The sequence below is a fragment of the Chrysoperla carnea genome (genome assembly GCF_905475395.1).
Source record: "Chrysoperla carnea chromosome X unlocalized genomic scaffold, inChrCarn1.1 SUPER_X_unloc_153, whole genome shotgun sequence".
NCBI lineage: Eukaryota > Metazoa > Arthropoda > Insecta > Neuroptera > Chrysopidae > Chrysoperla > Chrysoperla carnea.
The window spans coordinates 4,187-24,548 of record NW_025408104.1 but is presented as its reverse complement, the minus strand read 5'-3'; the positions used below and the strand labels follow the sequence as shown (position 1 = coordinate 24,548).

The following is a 20,362-nucleotide window of genomic DNA, read 5'->3' as shown; positions in this document are numbered from 1 at the left end:
ATATATATATATATATATATATATATATATATATATATATAAATATAAATTATTGAAATAAAATTAAACATTATTAAAATTTTGTTATAATTATAAGCGATTGCTATTTCTAAAAATAAATAAATTTCATAAAATTTATATTATTTTATATTCATTTGAAATATTAAAAAAACTTCTCGCTTTAAAGTAACCATGATATGAGTTATAAATGCAATAAAATTTTATACAAAAAATAATATTTATTTGTTGATGAATAATATAAAAGGTTTACATTTCTAAATAACATATATTTATATATGGTGTGTAAAAAAAAAGAAAAGAAGAAAAATAATTTATATTTTTAATATAAAAAGGCAACCGCACACAGTGTTCCCAAGCGGTCACCCATCCAAGTACTGACTGTGCCCAATGTTGCTTAACTTCGGTGATCGGACGAGAACCGGTGTTTTCAACGTGGTATGGCTGTTGCCAGTAATAAATGAAAATTTTTACAAATATATATTTTTCATAAATATCATTAATATTAAAGTATATTATTAAAATTTTCAATGAAGTAATCAATTTAAATATATACTTATTTATTATACCATATATTTTAAATAAAAATGCAACCGCACACAGTATTCTCAAGTGGCCACCCATCCGTGGTACTGACTGTGGCAAATGTTTCTAAACTATTATTTTATAAAATATTTATACAAAAAATAATTTACTCTTATCAAATATTAATTTGTGGCCTGTATTAAGGCCTATGTTATTTTCATTTTTTAGCAAAAATAATGAAATATTTCAATATATTATTAAAGTAACAGATCATTTCTTTTTTGGTGCTGCTTTTTTAATTTTTGTAGGAGATGATTTGGCAACAGAAGCTTTCTTAGCTTTTGGTGCTTTCGGTTTACGAGCAGGGCTACTTTTGGCAGCGGATTTTGTACTTTTTGCTGGTTTTGCTTTAACTGGTGCTTTTTTTGATGCCGCTGATGATTTTGCAGTAACTTTTTTAGCAGCAGTTGATGATGATGGAGTCGCTTTTTTTGCTTTAGGCTTTTTGGCTGCCAATGATGTAGTTGTGGCTTTCTTTTCTTTTGGTGCCCGTTTACTTTTAGCACTCTTTGCTGAACCTTTTGCTCCACTTTCTTTTTTGGATACTTTTGATTTAGCTGAAGAATTAGATGAAGCGGAAGCAGCCAATTTGAATGAACCAGATGCACCTTTACCTTTAGTTTGTACCAAGGCTCCCTCAGTTACAGCAGCTTTTAAATATTTTTTAATAAATGGTGAAATTTTATCAGAATCCACTTTATAATTTGCAGCTAAATATTTTTTAATTGCTTGTAATGATGAACCACCACGTTCTTTTAAATTTTTAATTGCGTTAACAACCATTTCTGATGTACGTGGATGTGTTGGTTTTGAATGTTGTTTTGTACGTTTAGCACCAGAAGCTGTTGCTTTTTTTGTTGGTGTTGTAGAAGCAGCAGTAACCGCAGTTGCTGCAACAGCTGTAGAATTTTCTTCGGCCATATTTTTTACTTTATAAAAATAATGTATTTATTATAAATATTTAAATGATAAAATATAATAATTCTATCAAATAAAAAATAAAGGTTTTCAATTATATCATTATTCACAATAATATAAGTCCCTATGTAAGTCAAAGTACCATGTAGAAAACACATAAAAATTAAATAGTATTTCTAATTTACTGTCGTAGTAAACATGATTTATTTTTTCAATTTCTATAATATATAAAATAATAAATTATAAATTTAATAATAATATTTATTTTATAAATTAAAATATATTTAATTTTTTTATTAACAATTATTAATAAACATAGTTTAATATTAATTATTTCAATCATACAAAACAATAATATTTTTAAGGTAAACTTAAAAAGTATATATTTTTATTTTTTATTTAATATCGATTTATTATAAATTATTAGTATATAAATAATTAAAAAATTTAATATATAAATATATATATTATAGTATAAGATTTCATTTTTAGAAAAACTTTTTTTGTCAATAATGAAAACGTATTATTATGAAATGTGTTAATCGAACATTGACAAAATATATTTCATTAGAAAATACTTTTATTTATGCATTAATATCAATAATTAACTATTAAATTAATTTTTTCATAATTATATAAAGAAATTTTATACTGATATAAGTATTTATATATTATAATATTTATTTTAAATATAAAAAAATTTATGACAAAATATATTATTAGAGTATTTGTTGAGATTAATATAAGATTATTTTAAATAAGAATTAATTTATATAATTATTAAAATATTATTAATTTTATGTTATGTAATTTTAATAAAAATAAATAATAATAATAAATATAAAAATTTTTTAACAATTTAAATTTTATATGATCTAAATAATTTTGTTAAGTACGATATGAGAAATCATTGTAAGCTTCGTTAAGAAACTTTGTAATATAAAATAATAATAATAATATTAAATATATAAATAAATAAAATAAATTTGATACATATTTTTGGTTCATTCTGTGTATAAATCAAAGGATACCGAATAATTGGTAACGGATGCGATATATTATAGTATCGAGTATTAAAACATAATATATAAATTTATCTTGTTATTCAAATTTTTTGTTACTTAACTTATGTATTTAGAAAATTTATAATATTATTTATATAATTGACATAAAATCTTATAAATTGAAATTTTATTAATATGTATCAAAAGAAGAGAGTAACGTATTGATATAATATCAAAGGATACTGATTATTTAAATAACGAATACGTCATATATTGTTTGTGTAACAAAGTTCACTTGGCCATCTAGTTGAAAATAACATTTTCAATAGAAAGTTTATATGCTTTTTTTTTTCTTTAATTATTAAAAAAATAAATTGAAATTTAATTCAATCAAATTTTATAATAATTTTTAAAAAATTTTTCCTTTTAAAAAATATTTTGTGATGTTGTGATAATATGTATTAATACAAGTGCATCCTGATACTTTTATCTCTAGTAAAGGTATGAGTATCATGAACAGTTTTGTTATCTAATGATATTATTTTGATAATATTTTGTGTATATTCTTATAATATTTTGTCTAAATATCATCATAATACAATATTATTTTGATAATATTTTATGAATATTCTTATAATATGTTACCTAAATGTCATCATAATATGATGAATTATTTCCATAATAACATATAAAAAAGAAAAAAAAAAAAAAGAATCATTAATTTATAATTATTTAAATTGATTCTTTAAAAAAATATTATAATATATTATTTATAAAAATAATTTTTACTCTTATTTTAAATAAATTTGTGGCCTTTTATTAAAAGGCCTATGATCGATGTATTATTATTATAAAAATTAATGCAATGTTTTTAATTTATGCTTTCTTTTCAGTTTTCTTTGGTAATAACACTGCTTGAATGTTTGGTAATACACCACCTTGAGCAATTGTTACACCAGATAATAATTTATTTAATTCTTCATCATTACGAATTGCCAATTGTAAATGACGTGGAATGATACGTGTTTTTTTGTTATCACGGGCAGCATTACCAGCTAACTCGAGAACTTCTGCAGCCAAATATTCCATAACAGCAGCCAAATATACTGGGGCACCAGCACCTACTCGTTCAGCATAATTTCCTTTTCGTAATAATCTGTGAATTCTTCCAACAGGAAATTGTAATCCTGCTCGGCTTGATCTTGACTTTGCCTTTCCCTTTACTTTACCACCTTTACCTCGTCCAGACATAGCGAATAAATTTATTTAATTAATATTTTTTTTTGTAAATATAATCACACAGATGTGTACGTTACGGGGATTGTAACATAAATGTTTAAAATGTTATTTGGGTATTTTAATTTATAATATTTATAAAATATAAAACTTTAAAAATAAACCAATCACCTTATAGTATTATTTTCAGCCAATCAGAGAGTAGTATTCATTTTTATTGTTATATCCATCTTCGCGTATATAATACGCTAGTTGTATACACGACACGCTCATACATATACTGACTGGTGTTCTGTAACTATCTGTGTATATTAATTGTTTGTAACAATGCCACCAAAAACAAGTGGAAAAGCAGCAAAAAAAGCTGGCAAAGCTCAAAAAAATATATCAAAGAGTGATAAGAAAAAGAAGAGGAAGCGCAAGGAATCATATGCAATTTACATTTACAAAGTATTAAAACAAGTGCATCCTGATACTGGTATCTCTAGTAAAGCTATGAGTATCATGAACAGTTTTGTTAATGATATTTTTGAACGTATTGCTGCTGAAGCATCACGTTTAGCACATTATAATAAACGTTCAACAATCACAAGTCGGGAAATTCAAACCGCAGTTCGATTATTATTACCTGGTGAATTGGCAAAGCACGCTGTTAGTGAAGGTACTAAAGCTGTTACAAAATATACAAGTTCAAAATAAATAAATCGAAAATATTATTTAATTGATAACATAAAAATACATCAACATATAAAAACGGCTCTCTTTTTAAGAGAGCCATCAAATTTTTTAAATAAGAGTAAATTATTTTTATATATACAAAAAAATTAAATAAACAATTATTAATATCATATTTAATATAAAATTTTATATATTAATAGCTTGAATATATCTATTATTAGTATATCAATATTATTAATTTTAAATATAATAAAGGATATCGCGGAATATATATCGTAAATCAGTGTAATGCAAATGCATTACATTACCTTTATTATTTTCATTTTACATTTACTACTTGTTTATGTACGCTTATAATTATTAGAAAAATATTTTTAATAATTTTAAAAAATAAATGAAATAATAAAAATTTAATAATAAATTATTTATTGAAAGTATAAAAAATGGTATAGCAAAATCTTTATTTTCTTTGATTAAGGCGAAATGTTTTATTAGTTATAAATTCGATAATCTCCTATCGATACTTGTTACTCTTAACTTGTATATATAAAAAATATAATAGTATATTAATTTATAATAAAATTTTTTCAAAAATTCAATAAGTTATTGTAAAATAAAATAGATAATATACAAATTATAATTTATTATTGCAGATATATTACAATAAAAAAAAAAAATAAAAATATTTGGTAATGTATGTTATAAACAAAATAATTTGTTGTAAACAAATTATATAAGATGTTATATTTATTAACAAATTTATTTACTCTTATATAAATAAAATTAGTGGCTTCCCAAAAAGGAAAGCCTGTTTAAATTTATCGGATGTATTAAATATTCTTTAATAAATTTACTAAATATTTTAAGTAAATTATTATATTTTCTTAACCTCCAAAACCATACAAAGTACGACCTTGTCGTTTTAATGCATATACAACATCCATAGCTGTAACTGTTTTACGTTTTGCGTGTTCAGTATATGTAACAGCATCCCGAATAACATTTTCAAGGAATACTTTAAGTACACCACGTGTTTCTTCATAAATTAAACCAGAGATACGTTTTACTCCACCTCGTCGTGCTAAACGACGAATTGCAGGTTTTGTAATACCTTGGATATTATCACGCAAAACTTTTCTATGACGTTTTGCACCCCCTTTTCCAAGACCCTTTCCACCTTTTCCTCTGCCAGTCATTTTAATAAAAAATTATTTACAATATTTTAACGAACGGATAACACGTGTGTTAACCTCACAAGTATTGTAATGTATGTGAGCGCCGGTACAATTGTGCCTTTTTATATAAAGCATTAAAGATTTTTTAAGCCACGCCTATACAATTTGATTAGTCCATACTCTGATAGCTATCCAATAGGATATGACAACAAAAATTTTGAAATTTCATATAAATATAAATACAACACATTTATTTCGCATTTAAACATTTGACTTTGTAGTATCAAATTGTCGAATATAATTTTTAAAATTGTGTGTTTTTTTGTAAAAACATTATTATTTGAAAATGGCTAGAACCAAGCAAACTGCACGTAAATCAACTGGTGGTAAAGCACCAAGAAAACAATTAGCAACGAAAGCTGCACGTAAAAGTGCACCAGCAACTGGTGGAGTAAAAAAACCACACAGATATCGTCCTGGTACAGTAGCTTTACGAGAAATTCGTCGTTATCAAAAAAGTACTGAATTGTTAATTCGTAAATTACCATTCCAACGTTTAGTACGTGAAATTGCACAAGATTTTAAAACCGATTTACGTTTTCAAAGTTCAGCTGTTATGGCATTACAAGAAGCTAGTGAAGCCTATTTAGTAGGTTTATTTGAAGATACCAATTTATGCGCAATTCATGCAAAGCGTGTTACAATTATGCCTAAGGATATACAATTGGCAAGACGTATTCGTGGAGAACGTGCATAAGCGTTTTAAATGACAATTTAAAAAAAAAAAAACAAATAAGAAATATTTTCGGTCCTATATATAGGACCAACATATATTATTAAATAAGAGTATATTATTTTTATTAAAAAATATATATATATATATATATATATATATATATATATATATATATATAAATATAAATTATTGAAATAAAATTAAACATTATTAAAATTTTGTTATAATTATAAGCGATTGCTATTTCTAAAAATAAATAAATTTCATAAAATTTATATTATTTTATATTCATTTGAAATATTAAAAAAACTTCTCGCTTTAAAGTAACCATGATATGAGTTATAAATGCAATAAAATTTTATACAAAAAATAATATTTATTTGTTGATGAATAATATAAAAGGTTTACATTTCTAAATAACATATATTTATATATGGTGTGTAAAAAAAAAGAAAAGAAGAAAAATAATTTATATTTTTAATATAAAAAGGCAACCGCACACAGTGTTCCCAAGCGGTCACCCATCCAAGTACTGACTGTGCCCAATGTTGCTTAACTTCGGTGATCGGACGAGAACCGGTGTTTTCAACGTGGTATGGCTGTTGCCAGTAATAAATGAAAATTTTTACAAATATATATTTTTCATAAATATCATTAATATTAAAGTATATTATTAAAATTTTCAATGAAGTAATCAATTTAAATATATACTTATTTATTATACCATATATTTTAAATAAAAATGCAACCGCACACAGTATTCTCAAGTGGCCACCCATCCGTGGTACTGACTGTGGCAAATGTTTCTAAACTATTATTTTATAAAATATTTATACAAAAAATAATTTACTCTTATCAAATATTAATTTGTGGCCTGTATTAAGGCCTATGTTATTTTCATTTTTTAGCAAAAATAATGAAATATTTCAATATATTATTAAAGTAACAGATCATTTCTTTTTTGGTGCTGCTTTTTTAATTTTTGTAGGAGATGATTTGGCAACAGAAGCTTTCTTAGCTTTTGGTGCTTTCGGTTTACGAGCAGGGCTACTTTTGGCAGCGGATTTTGTACTTTTTGCTGGTTTTGCTTTAACTGGTGCTTTTTTTGATGCCGCTGATGATTTTGCAGTAACTTTTTTAGCAGCAGTTGATGATGATGGAGTCGCTTTTTTTGCTTTAGGCTTTTTGGCTGCCAATGATGTAGTTGTGGCTTTCTTTTCTTTTGGTGCCCGTTTACTTTTAGCACTCTTTGCTGAACCTTTTGCTCCACTTTCTTTTTTGGATACTTTTGATTTAGCTGAAGAATTAGATGAAGCGGAAGCAGCCAATTTGAATGAACCAGATGCACCTTTACCTTTAGTTTGTACCAAGGCTCCCTCAGTTACAGCAGCTTTTAAATATTTTTTAATAAATGGTGAAATTTTATCAGAATCCACTTTATAATTTGCAGCTAAATATTTTTTAATTGCTTGTAATGATGAACCACCACGTTCTTTTAAATTTTTAATTGCGTTAACAACCATTTCTGATGTACGTGGATGTGTTGGTTTTGAATGTTGTTTTGTACGTTTAGCACCAGAAGCTGTTGCTTTTTTTGTTGGTGTTGTAGAAGCAGCAGTAACCGCAGTTGCTGCAACAGCTGTAGAATTTTCTTCGGCCATATTTTTTACTTTATAAAAATAATGTATTTATTATAAATATTTAAATGATAAAATATAATAATTCTATCAAATAAAAAATAAAGGTTTTCAATTATATCATTATTCACAATAATATAAGTCCCTATGTAAGTCAAAGTACCATGTAGAAAACACATAAAAATTAAATAGTATTTCTAATTTACTGTCGTAGTAAACATGATTTATTTTTTCAATTTCTATAATATATAAAATAATAAATTATAAATTTAATAATAATATTTATTTTATAAATTAAAATATATTTAATTTTTTTATTAACAATTATTAATAAACATAGTTTAATATTAATTATTTCAATCATACAAAACAATAATATTTTTAAGGTAAACTTAAAAAGTATATATTTTTATTTTTTATTTAATATCGATTTATTATAAATTATTAGTATATAAATAATTAAAAAATTTAATATATAAATATATATATTATAGTATAAGATTTCATTTTTAGAAAAACTTTTTTTGTCAATAATGAAAACGTATTATTATGAAATGTGTTAATCGAACATTGACAAAATATATTTCATTAGAAAATACTTTTATTTATGCATTAATATCAATAATTAACTATTAAATTAATTTTTTCATAATTATATAAAGAAATTTTATACTGATATAAGTATTTATATATTATAATATTTATTTTAAATATAAAAAAATTTATGACAAAATATATTATTAGAGTATTTGTTGAGATTAATATAAGATTATTTTAAATAAGAATTAATTTATATAATTATTAAAATATTATTAATTTTATGTTATGTAATTTTAATAAAAATAAATAATAATAATAAATATAAAAATTTTTTAACAATTTAAATTTTATATGATCTAAATAATTTTGTTAAGTACGATATGAGAAATCATTGTAAGCTTCGTTAAGAAACTTTGTAATATAAAATAATAATAATAATATTAAATATATAAATAAATAAAATAAATTTGATACATATTTTTGGTTCATTCTGTGTATAAATCAAAGGATACCGAATAATTGGTAACGGATGCGATATATTATAGTATCGAGTATTAAAACATAATATATAAATTTATCTTGTTATTCAAATTTTTTGTTACTTAACTTATGTATTTAGAAAATTTATAATATTATTTATATAATTGACATAAAATCTTATAAATTGAAATTTTATTAATATGTATCAAAAGAAGAGAGTAACGTATTGATATAATATCAAAGGATACTGATTATTTAAATAACGAATACGTCATATATTGTTTGTGTAACAAAGTTCACTTGGCCATCTAGTTGAAAATAACATTTTCAATAGAAAGTTTATATGCTTTTTTTTTTCTTTAATTATTAAAAAAATAAATTGAAATTTAATTCAATCAAATTTTATAATAATTTTTAAAAAATTTTTCCTTTTAAAAAATATTTTGTGATGTTGTGATAATATGTATTAATACAAGTGCATCCTGATACTTTTATCTCTAGTAAAGGTATGAGTATCATGAACAGTTTTGTTATCTAATGATATTATTTTGATAATATTTTGTGTATATTCTTATAATATTTTGTCTAAATATCATCATAATACAATATTATTTTGATAATATTTTATGAATATTCTTATAATATGTTACCTAAATGTCATCATAATATGATGAATTATTTCCATAATAACATATAAAAAAGAAAAAAAAAAAAAAGAATCATTAATTTATAATTATTTAAATTGATTCTTTAAAAAAATATTATAATATATTATTTATAAAAATAATTTTTACTCTTATTTTAAATAAATTTGTGGCCTTTTATTAAAAGGCCTATGATCGATGTATTATTATTATAAAAATTAATGCAATGTTTTTAATTTATGCTTTCTTTTCAGTTTTCTTTGGTAATAACACTGCTTGAATGTTTGGTAATACACCACCTTGAGCAATTGTTACACCAGATAATAATTTATTTAATTCTTCATCATTACGAATTGCCAATTGTAAATGACGTGGAATGATACGTGTTTTTTTGTTATCACGGGCAGCATTACCAGCTAACTCGAGAACTTCTGCAGCCAAATATTCCATAACAGCAGCCAAATATACTGGGGCACCAGCACCTACTCGTTCAGCATAATTTCCTTTTCGTAATAATCTGTGAATTCTTCCAACAGGAAATTGTAATCCTGCTCGGCTTGATCTTGACTTTGCCTTTCCCTTTACTTTACCACCTTTACCTCGTCCAGACATAGCGAATAAATTTATTTAATTAATATTTTTTTTTGTAAATATAATCACACAGATGTGTACGTTACGGGGATTGTAACATAAATGTTTAAAATGTTATTTGGGTATTTTAATTTATAATATTTATAAAATATAAAACTTTAAAAATAAACCAATCACCTTATAGTATTATTTTCAGCCAATCAGAGAGTAGTATTCATTTTTATTGTTATATCCATCTTCGCGTATATAATACGCTAGTTGTATACACGACACGCTCATACATATACTGACTGGTGTTCTGTAACTATCTGTGTATATTAATTGTTTGTAACAATGCCACCAAAAACAAGTGGAAAAGCAGCAAAAAAAGCTGGCAAAGCTCAAAAAAATATATCAAAGAGTGATAAGAAAAAGAAGAGGAAGCGCAAGGAATCATATGCAATTTACATTTACAAAGTATTAAAACAAGTGCATCCTGATACTGGTATCTCTAGTAAAGCTATGAGTATCATGAACAGTTTTGTTAATGATATTTTTGAACGTATTGCTGCTGAAGCATCACGTTTAGCACATTATAATAAACGTTCAACAATCACAAGTCGGGAAATTCAAACCGCAGTTCGATTATTATTACCTGGTGAATTGGCAAAGCACGCTGTTAGTGAAGGTACTAAAGCTGTTACAAAATATACAAGTTCAAAATAAATAAATCGAAAATATTATTTAATTGATAACATAAAAATACATCAACATATAAAAACGGCTCTCTTTTTAAGAGAGCCATCAAATTTTTTAAATAAGAGTAAATTATTTTTATATATACAAAAAAATTAAATAAACAATTATTAATATCATATTTAATATAAAATTTTATATATTAATAGCTTGAATATATCTATTATTAGTATATCAATATTATTAATTTTAAATATAATAAAGGATATCGCGGAATATATATCGTAAATCAGTGTAATGCAAATGCATTACATTACCTTTATTATTTTCATTTTACATTTACTACTTGTTTATGTACGCTTATAATTATTAGAAAAATATTTTTAATAATTTTAAAAAATAAATGAAATAATAAAAATTTAATAATAAATTATTTATTGAAAGTATAAAAAATGGTATAGCAAAATCTTTATTTTCTTTGATTAAGGCGAAATGTTTTATTAGTTATAAATTCGATAATCTCCTATCGATACTTGTTACTCTTAACTTGTATATATAAAAAATATAATAGTATATTAATTTATAATAAAATTTTTTCAAAAATTCAATAAGTTATTGTAAAATAAAATAGATAATATACAAATTATAATTTATTATTGCAGATATATTACAATAAAAAAAAAAAATAAAAATATTTGGTAATGTATGTTATAAACAAAATAATTTGTTGTAAACAAATTATATAAGATGTTATATTTATTAACAAATTTATTTACTCTTATATAAATAAAATTAGTGGCTTCCCAAAAAGGAAAGCCTGTTTAAATTTATCGGATGTATTAAATATTCTTTAATAAATTTACTAAATATTTTAAGTAAATTATTATATTTTCTTAACCTCCAAAACCATACAAAGTACGACCTTGTCGTTTTAATGCATATACAACATCCATAGCTGTAACTGTTTTACGTTTTGCGTGTTCAGTATATGTAACAGCATCCCGAATAACATTTTCAAGGAATACTTTAAGTACACCACGTGTTTCTTCATAAATTAAACCAGAGATACGTTTTACTCCACCTCGTCGTGCTAAACGACGAATTGCAGGTTTTGTAATACCTTGGATATTATCACGCAAAACTTTTCTATGACGTTTTGCACCCCCTTTTCCAAGACCCTTTCCACCTTTTCCTCTGCCAGTCATTTTAATAAAAAATTATTTACAATATTTTAACGAACGGATAACACGTGTGTTAACCTCACAAGTATTGTAATGTATGTGAGCGCCGGTACAATTGTGCCTTTTTATATAAAGCATTAAAGATTTTTTAAGCCACGCCTATACAATTTGATTAGTCCATACTCTGATAGCTATCCAATAGGATATGACAACAAAAATTTTGAAATTTCATATAAATATAAATACAACACATTTATTTCGCATTTAAACATTTGACTTTGTAGTATCAAATTGTCGAATATAATTTTTAAAATTGTGTGTTTTTTTGTAAAAACATTATTATTTGAAAATGGCTAGAACCAAGCAAACTGCACGTAAATCAACTGGTGGTAAAGCACCAAGAAAACAATTAGCAACGAAAGCTGCACGTAAAAGTGCACCAGCAACTGGTGGAGTAAAAAAACCACACAGATATCGTCCTGGTACAGTAGCTTTACGAGAAATTCGTCGTTATCAAAAAAGTACTGAATTGTTAATTCGTAAATTACCATTCCAACGTTTAGTACGTGAAATTGCACAAGATTTTAAAACCGATTTACGTTTTCAAAGTTCAGCTGTTATGGCATTACAAGAAGCTAGTGAAGCCTATTTAGTAGGTTTATTTGAAGATACCAATTTATGCGCAATTCATGCAAAGCGTGTTACAATTATGCCTAAGGATATACAATTGGCAAGACGTATTCGTGGAGAACGTGCATAAGCGTTTTAAATGACAATTTAAAAAAAAAAAAACAAATAAGAAATATTTTCGGTCCTATATATAGGACCAACATATATTATTAAATAAGAGTATATTATTTTTATTAAAAAATATATATATATATATATATATATATATATATATATATATATATAAATATAAATTATTGAAATAAAATTAAACATTATTAAAATTTTGTTATAATTATAAGCGATTGCTATTTCTAAAAATAAATAAATTTCATAAAATTTATATTATTTTATATTCATTTGAAATATTAAAAAAACTTCTCGCTTTAAAGTAACCATGATATGAGTTATAAATGCAATAAAATTTTATACAAAAAATAATATTTATTTGTTGATGAATAATATAAAAGGTTTACATTTCTAAATAACATATATTTATATATTGGTGTGTAAAAAAAAAGAAAAGAAGAAAAATAATTTATATTTTTAATATAAAAAGGCAACCGCACACAGTGTTCCCAAGCGGTCACCCATCCAAGTACTGACTGTGCCCAATGTTGCTTAACTTCGGTGATCGGACGAGAACCGGTGTTTTCAACGTGGTATGGCTGTTGCCAGTAATAAATGAAAATTTTTACAAATATATATTTTTCATAAATATCATTAATATTAAAGTATATTATTAAAATTTTCAATGAAGTAATCAATTTAAATATATACTTATTTATTATACCATATATTTTAAATAAAAATGCAACCGCACACAGTATTCTCAAGTGGCCACCCATCCGTGGTACTGACTGTGGCAAATGTTTCTAAACTATTATTTTATAAAATATTTATACAAAAAATAATTTACTCTTATCAAATATTAATTTGTGGCCTGTATTAAGGCCTATGTTATTTTCATTTTTTAGCAAAAATAATGAAATATTTCAATATATTATTAAAGTAACAGATCATTTCTTTTTTGGTGCTGCTTTTTTAATTTTTGTAGGAGATGATTTGGCAACAGAAGCTTTCTTAGCTTTTGGTGCTTTCGGTTTACGAGCAGGGCTACTTTTGGCAGCGGATTTTGTACTTTTTGCTGGTTTTGCTTTAACTGGTGCTTTTTTTGATGCCGCTGATGATTTTGCAGTAACTTTTTTAGCAGCAGTTGATGATGATGGAGTCGCTTTTTTTGCTTTAGGCTTTTTGGCTGCCAATGATGTAGTTGTGGCTTTCTTTTCTTTTGGTGCCCGTTTACTTTTAGCACTCTTTGCTGAACCTTTTGCTCCACTTTCTTTTTTGGATACTTTTGATTTAGCTGAAGAATTAGATGAAGCGGAAGCAGCCAATTTGAATGAACCAGATGCACCTTTACCTTTAGTTTGTACCAAGGCTCCCTCAGTTACAGCAGCTTTTAAATATTTTTTAATAAATGGTGAAATTTTATCAGAATCCACTTTATAATTTGCAGCTAAATATTTTTTAATTGCTTGTAATGATGAACCACCACGTTCTTTTAAATTTTTAATTGCGTTAACAACCATTTCTGATGTACGTGGATGTGTTGGTTTTGAATGTTGTTTTGTACGTTTAGCACCAGAAGCTGTTGCTTTTTTTGTTGGTGTTGTAGAAGCAGCAGTAACCGCAGTTGCTGCAACAGCTGTAGAATTTTCTTCGGCCATATTTTTTACTTTATAAAAATAATGTATTTATTATAAATATTTAAATGATAAAATATAATAATTCTATCAAATAAAAAATAAAGGTTTTCAATTATATCATTATTCACAATAATATAAGTCCCTATGTAAGTCAAAGTACCATGTAGAAAACACATAAAAATTAAATAGTATTTCTAATTTACTGTCGTAGTAAACATGATTTATTTTTTCAATTTCTATAATATATAAAATAATAAATTATAAATTTAATAATAATATTTATTTTATAAATTAAAATATATTTAATTTTTTTATTAACAATTATTAATAAACATAGTTTAATATTAATTATTTCAATCATACAAAACAATAATATTTTTAAGGTAAACTTAAAAAGTATATATTTTTATTTTTTATTTAATATCGATTTATTATAAATTATTAGTATATAAATAATTAAAAAATTTAATATATAAATATATATATTATAGTATAAGATTTCATTTTTAGAAAAACTTTTTTTGTCAATAATGAAAACGTATTATTATGAAATGTGTTAATCGAACATTGACAAAATATATTTCATTAGAAAATACTTTTATTTATGCATTAATATCAATAATTAACTATTAAATTAATTTTTTCATAATTATATAAAGAAATTTTATACTGATATAAGTATTTATATATTATAATATTTATTTTAAATATAAAAAAATTTATGACAAAATATATTATTAGAGTATTTGTTGAGATTAATATAAGATTATTTTAAATAAGAATTAATTTATATAATTATTAAAATATTATTAATTTTATGTTATGTAATTTTAATAAAAATAAATAATAATAATAAATATAAAAATTTTTTAACAATTTAAATTTTATATGATCTAAATAATTTTGTTAAGTACGATATGAGAAATCATTGTAAGCTTCGTTAAGAAACTTTGTAATATAAAATAATAATAATAATATTAAATATATAAATAAATAAAATAAATTTGATACATATTTTTGGTTCATTCTGTGTATAAATCAAAGGATACCGAATAATTGGTAACGGATGCGATATATTATAGTATCGAGTATTAAAACATAATATATAAATTTATCTTGTTATTCAAATTTTTTGTTACTTAACTTATGTATTTAGAAAATTTATAATATTATTTATATAATTGACATAAAATCTTATAAATTGAAATTTTATTAATATGTATCAAAAGAAGAGAGTAACGTATTGATATAATATCAAAGGATACTGATTATTTAAATAACGAATACGTCATATATTGTTTGTGTAACAAAGTTCACTTGGCCATCTAGTTGAAAATAACATTTTCAATAGAAAGTTTATATGCTTTTTTTTTTCTTTAATTATTAAAAAAATAAATTGAAATTTAATTCAATCAAATTTTATAATAATTTTTAAAAAATTTTTCCTTTTAAAAAATATTTTGTGATGTTGTGATAATATGTATTAATACAAGTGCATCCTGATACTTTTATCTCTAGTAAAGGTATGAGTATCATGAACAGTTTTGTTATCTAATGATATTATTTTGATAATATTTTGTGTATATTCTTATAATATTTTGTCTAAATATCATCATAATACAATATTATTTTGATAATATTTTATGAATATTCTTATAATATGTTACCTAAATGTCATCATAATATGATGAATTATTTCCATAATAACATATAAAAAAGAAAAAAAAAAAAAAGAATCATTAATTTATAATTATTTAAATTGATTCTTTAAAAAAATATTATAATATATTATTTATAAAAATAATTTTTACTCTTATTTTAAATAAATTTGTGGCCTTTTATTAAAAGGCCTATGATCGATGTATTATTATTATAAAAATTAATGCAATGTTTTTAATTTATGCTTTCTTTTCAGTTTTCTTTGGTAATAACACTGCTTGAATGTTTGGTAATACACCACCTTGAGCAATTGTTACACCAGATAATAATTTATTTAATTCTTCATCATTACGAATTGCCAATTGTAAATGACGTGGAATGATACGTGTTTTTTTGTTATCACGGGCAGCATTACCAGCTAACTCGAGAACTTCTGCAGCCAAATATTCCATAACAGCAGCCAAATATACTGGGGCACCAGCACCTACTCGTTCAGCATAATTTCCTTTTCGTAATAATCTGTGAATTCTTCCAACAGGAAATTGTAATCCTGCTCGGCTTGATCTTGACTTTGCCTTTCCCTTTACTTTACCACCTTTACCTCGTCCAGACATAGCGAATAAATTTATTTAATTAATATTTTTTTTTGTAAATATAATCACACAGATGTGTACGTTACGGGGATTGTAACATAAATGTTTAAAATGTTATTTGGGTATTTTAATTTATAATATTTATAAAATATAAAACTTTAAAAATAAACCAATCACCTTATAGTATTATTTTCAGCCAATCAGAGAGTAGTATTCATTTTTATTGTTATATCCATCTTCGCGTATATAATACGCTAGTTGTATACACGACACGCTCATACATATACTGACTGGTGTTCTGTAACTATCTGTGTATATTAATTGTTTGTAACAATGCCACCAAAAACAAGTGGAAAAGCAGCAAAAAAAGCTGGCAAAGCTCAAAAAAATATATCAAAGAGTGATAAGAAAAAGAAGAGGAAGCGCAAGGAATCATATGCAATTTACATTTACAAAGTATTAAAACAAGTGCATCCTGATACTGGTATCTCTAGTAAAGCTATGAGTATCATGAACAGTTTTGTTAATGATATTTTTGAACGTATTGCTGCTGAAGCATCACGTTTAGCACATTATAATAAACGTTCAACAATCACAAGTCGGGAAATTCAAACCGCAGTTCGATTATTATTACCTGGTGAATTGGCAAAGCACGCTGTTAGTGAAGGTACTAAAGCTGTTACAAAATATACAAGTTCAAAATAAATAAATCGAAAATATTATTTAATTGATAACATAAAAATACATCAACATATAAAAACGGCTCTCTTTTTAAGAGAGCCATCAAATTTTTTAAATAAGAGTAAATTATTTTTATATATACAAAAAAATTAAATAAACAATTATTAATATCATATTTAATATAAAATTTTATATATTAATAGCTTGAATATATCTATTATTAGTATATCAATATTATTAATTTTAAATATAATAAAGGATATCGCGGAATATATATCGTAAATCAGTGTAATGCAAATGCATTACATTACCTTTATTATTTTCATTTTACATTTACTACTTGTTTATGTACGCTTATAATTATTAGAAAAATATTTTTAATAATTTTAAAAAATAAATGAAATAATAAAAATTTAATAATAAATTATTTATTGAAAGTATAAAAAATGGTATAGCAAAATCTTTATTTTCTTTGATTAAGGCGAAATGTTTTATTAGTTATAAATTCGATAATCTCCTATCGATACTTGTTACTCTTAACTTGTATATATAAAAAATATAATAGTATATTAATTTATAATAAAATTTTTTCAAAAATTCAATAAGTTATTGTAAAATAAAATAGATAATATACAAATTATAATTTATTATTGCAGATATATTACAATAAAAAAAAAAAATAAAAATATTTGGTAATGTATGTTATAAACAAAATAATTTGTTGTAAACAAATTATATAATATGTTATATTTATTAACAAATTTATTTACTCTTATATAAATAAAATTAGTGGCTTCCCAAAAAGGAAAGCCTGTTTAAATTTATCGGATGTATTAAATATTCTTTAATAAATTTACTAAATATTTTAAGTAAATTATTATATTTTCTTAACCTCCAAAACCATACAAAGTACGACCTTGTCGTTTTAATGCATATACAACATCCATAGCTGTAACTGTTTTACGTTTTGCGTGTTCAGTATATGTAACAGCATCCCGAATAACATTTTCAAGGAATACTTTAAGTACACCACGTGTTTCTTCATAAATTAAACCAGAGATACGTTTTACTCCACCTCGTCGTGCTAAACGACGAATTGCAGGTTTTGTAATACCTTGGATATTATCACGCAAAACTTTTCTATGACGTTTTGCACCCCCTTTTCCAAGACCCTTTCCACCTTTTCCTCTGCCAGTCATTTTAATAAAAAATTATTTACAATATTTTAACGAACGGATAACACGTGTGTTAACCTCACAAGTATTGTAATGTATGTGAGCGCCGGTACAATTGTGCCTTTTTATATAAAGCATTAAAGATTTTTTAAGCCACGCCTATACAATTTGATTAGTCCATACTCTGATAGCTATCCAATAGGATATGACAACAAAAATTTTGAAATTTCATATAAATATAAATACAACACATTTATTTCGCATTTAAACATTTGACTTTGTAGTATCAAATTGTCGAATATAATTTTTAAAATTGTGTGTTTTTTTGTAAAAACATTATTATTTGAAAATGGCTAGAACCAAGCAAACTGCACGTAAATCAACTGGTGGTAAAGCACCAAGAAAACAATTAGCAACGAAAGCTGCACGTAAAATGCACCAGCAACTGGTGGAGTAAAAAAACCACACAGATATCGTCCTGGTACAGTAGCTTTACGAGAAATTCGTCGTTATCAAAAAAGTACTGAATTGTTAATTCGTAAATTACCATTCCAACGTTTAGTACGTGAAATTGCACAAGATTTTAAAACCGATTTACGTTTTCAAAGTTCAGCTGTTATGGCATTACAAGAAGCTAGTGAAGCCTATTTAGTAGGTTTATTTGAAGATACCAATTTATGCGCAATTCATGCAAAGCGTGTTACAATTATGCCTAAGGATATACAATTGGCAAGACGTATTCGTGGAGAACGTGCATAAGCGTTTTAAATGACAATTTAAAAAAAAAAAAACAAATAAGAAATATTTTCGGTCCTATATATAGGACCAACATATATTATTAAATAAGAGTATATTATTTTTATTAAAAAATATATATATATATATATATATATATATATATATATATATATATATAAATATAAATTATTGAAATAAAATTAAACATTATTAAAATTTTGTTATAATTATAAGCGATTGCTATTTCTAAAAATAAATAAATTTCATAAAATTTATATTATTTTATATTCATTTGAAATATTAAAAAAACTTCTCGCTTTAAAGTAACCATGATATGAGTTATAAATGCAATAAAATTTTATACAAAAAATAATATTTATTTGTTGATGAATAATATAAAAGGTTTACATTTCTAAATAACATATATTTATATATGGTGTGTAAAAAAAAAGAAAAGAAGAAAAATAATTTATATTTTTAATATAAAAAGGCAACCGCACACAGTGTTCCCAAGCGGTCACCCATCCAAGTACTGACTGTGCCCAATGTTGCTTAACTTCGGTGATCGGACGAGAACCGGTGTTTTCAACGTGGTATGGCTGTTGCCAGTAATAAATGAAAATTTTTACAAATATATATTTTTCATAAATATCATTAATATTAAAGTATATTATTAAAATTTTCAATGAAGTAATCAATTTAAATATATACTTATTTATTATACCATATATTTTAAATAAAAATGCAACCGCACACAGTATTCTCAAGTGGCCACCCATCCGTGGTACTGACTGTGGCAAATGTTTCTAAACTATTATTTTATAAAATATTTATACAAAAAATAATTTACTCTTATCAAATATTAATTTGTGGCCTGTATTAAGGCCTATGTTATTTTCATTTTTTAGCAAAAATAATGAAATATTTCAATATATTATTAAAGTAACAGATCATTTCTTTTTTGGTGCTGCTTTTTTAATTTTTGTAGGAGATGATTTGGCAACAGAAGCTTTCTTAGCTTTTGGTGCTTTCGGTTTACG

The 20,362-nt window shown here is 24.0% G+C and overlaps 4 non-coding genes across 4 annotated transcripts; all 4 read right to left on the bottom strand.

Moving 5' to 3' along the window:
* Positions 1-351: 351 nt before the first annotated feature.
* On the bottom strand, positions 352-470 carry LOC123303893. The gene has a single exon (XR_006535965.1). It is a non-coding gene; the product is annotated as a 5S ribosomal RNA (ribosomal RNA).
* Positions 471-6,838: 6,368 nt separating this feature from the next.
* Positions 6,839-6,957, bottom strand: LOC123303891. Its single transcript, XR_006535964.1, has one exon. It is a non-coding gene; the product is annotated as a 5S ribosomal RNA (ribosomal RNA).
* A 6,367-nt stretch (positions 6,958-13,324) lies between these two features.
* On the bottom strand, positions 13,325-13,443 carry LOC123303890. Its single transcript, XR_006535963.1, has one exon. It is a non-coding gene; the product is annotated as a 5S ribosomal RNA (ribosomal RNA).
* A 6,367-nt stretch (positions 13,444-19,810) lies between these two features.
* On the bottom strand, positions 19,811-19,929 carry LOC123303889. The gene has a single exon (XR_006535962.1). It is a non-coding gene; the product is annotated as a 5S ribosomal RNA (ribosomal RNA).
* Positions 19,930-20,362: the final 433 nt, after the last annotated feature.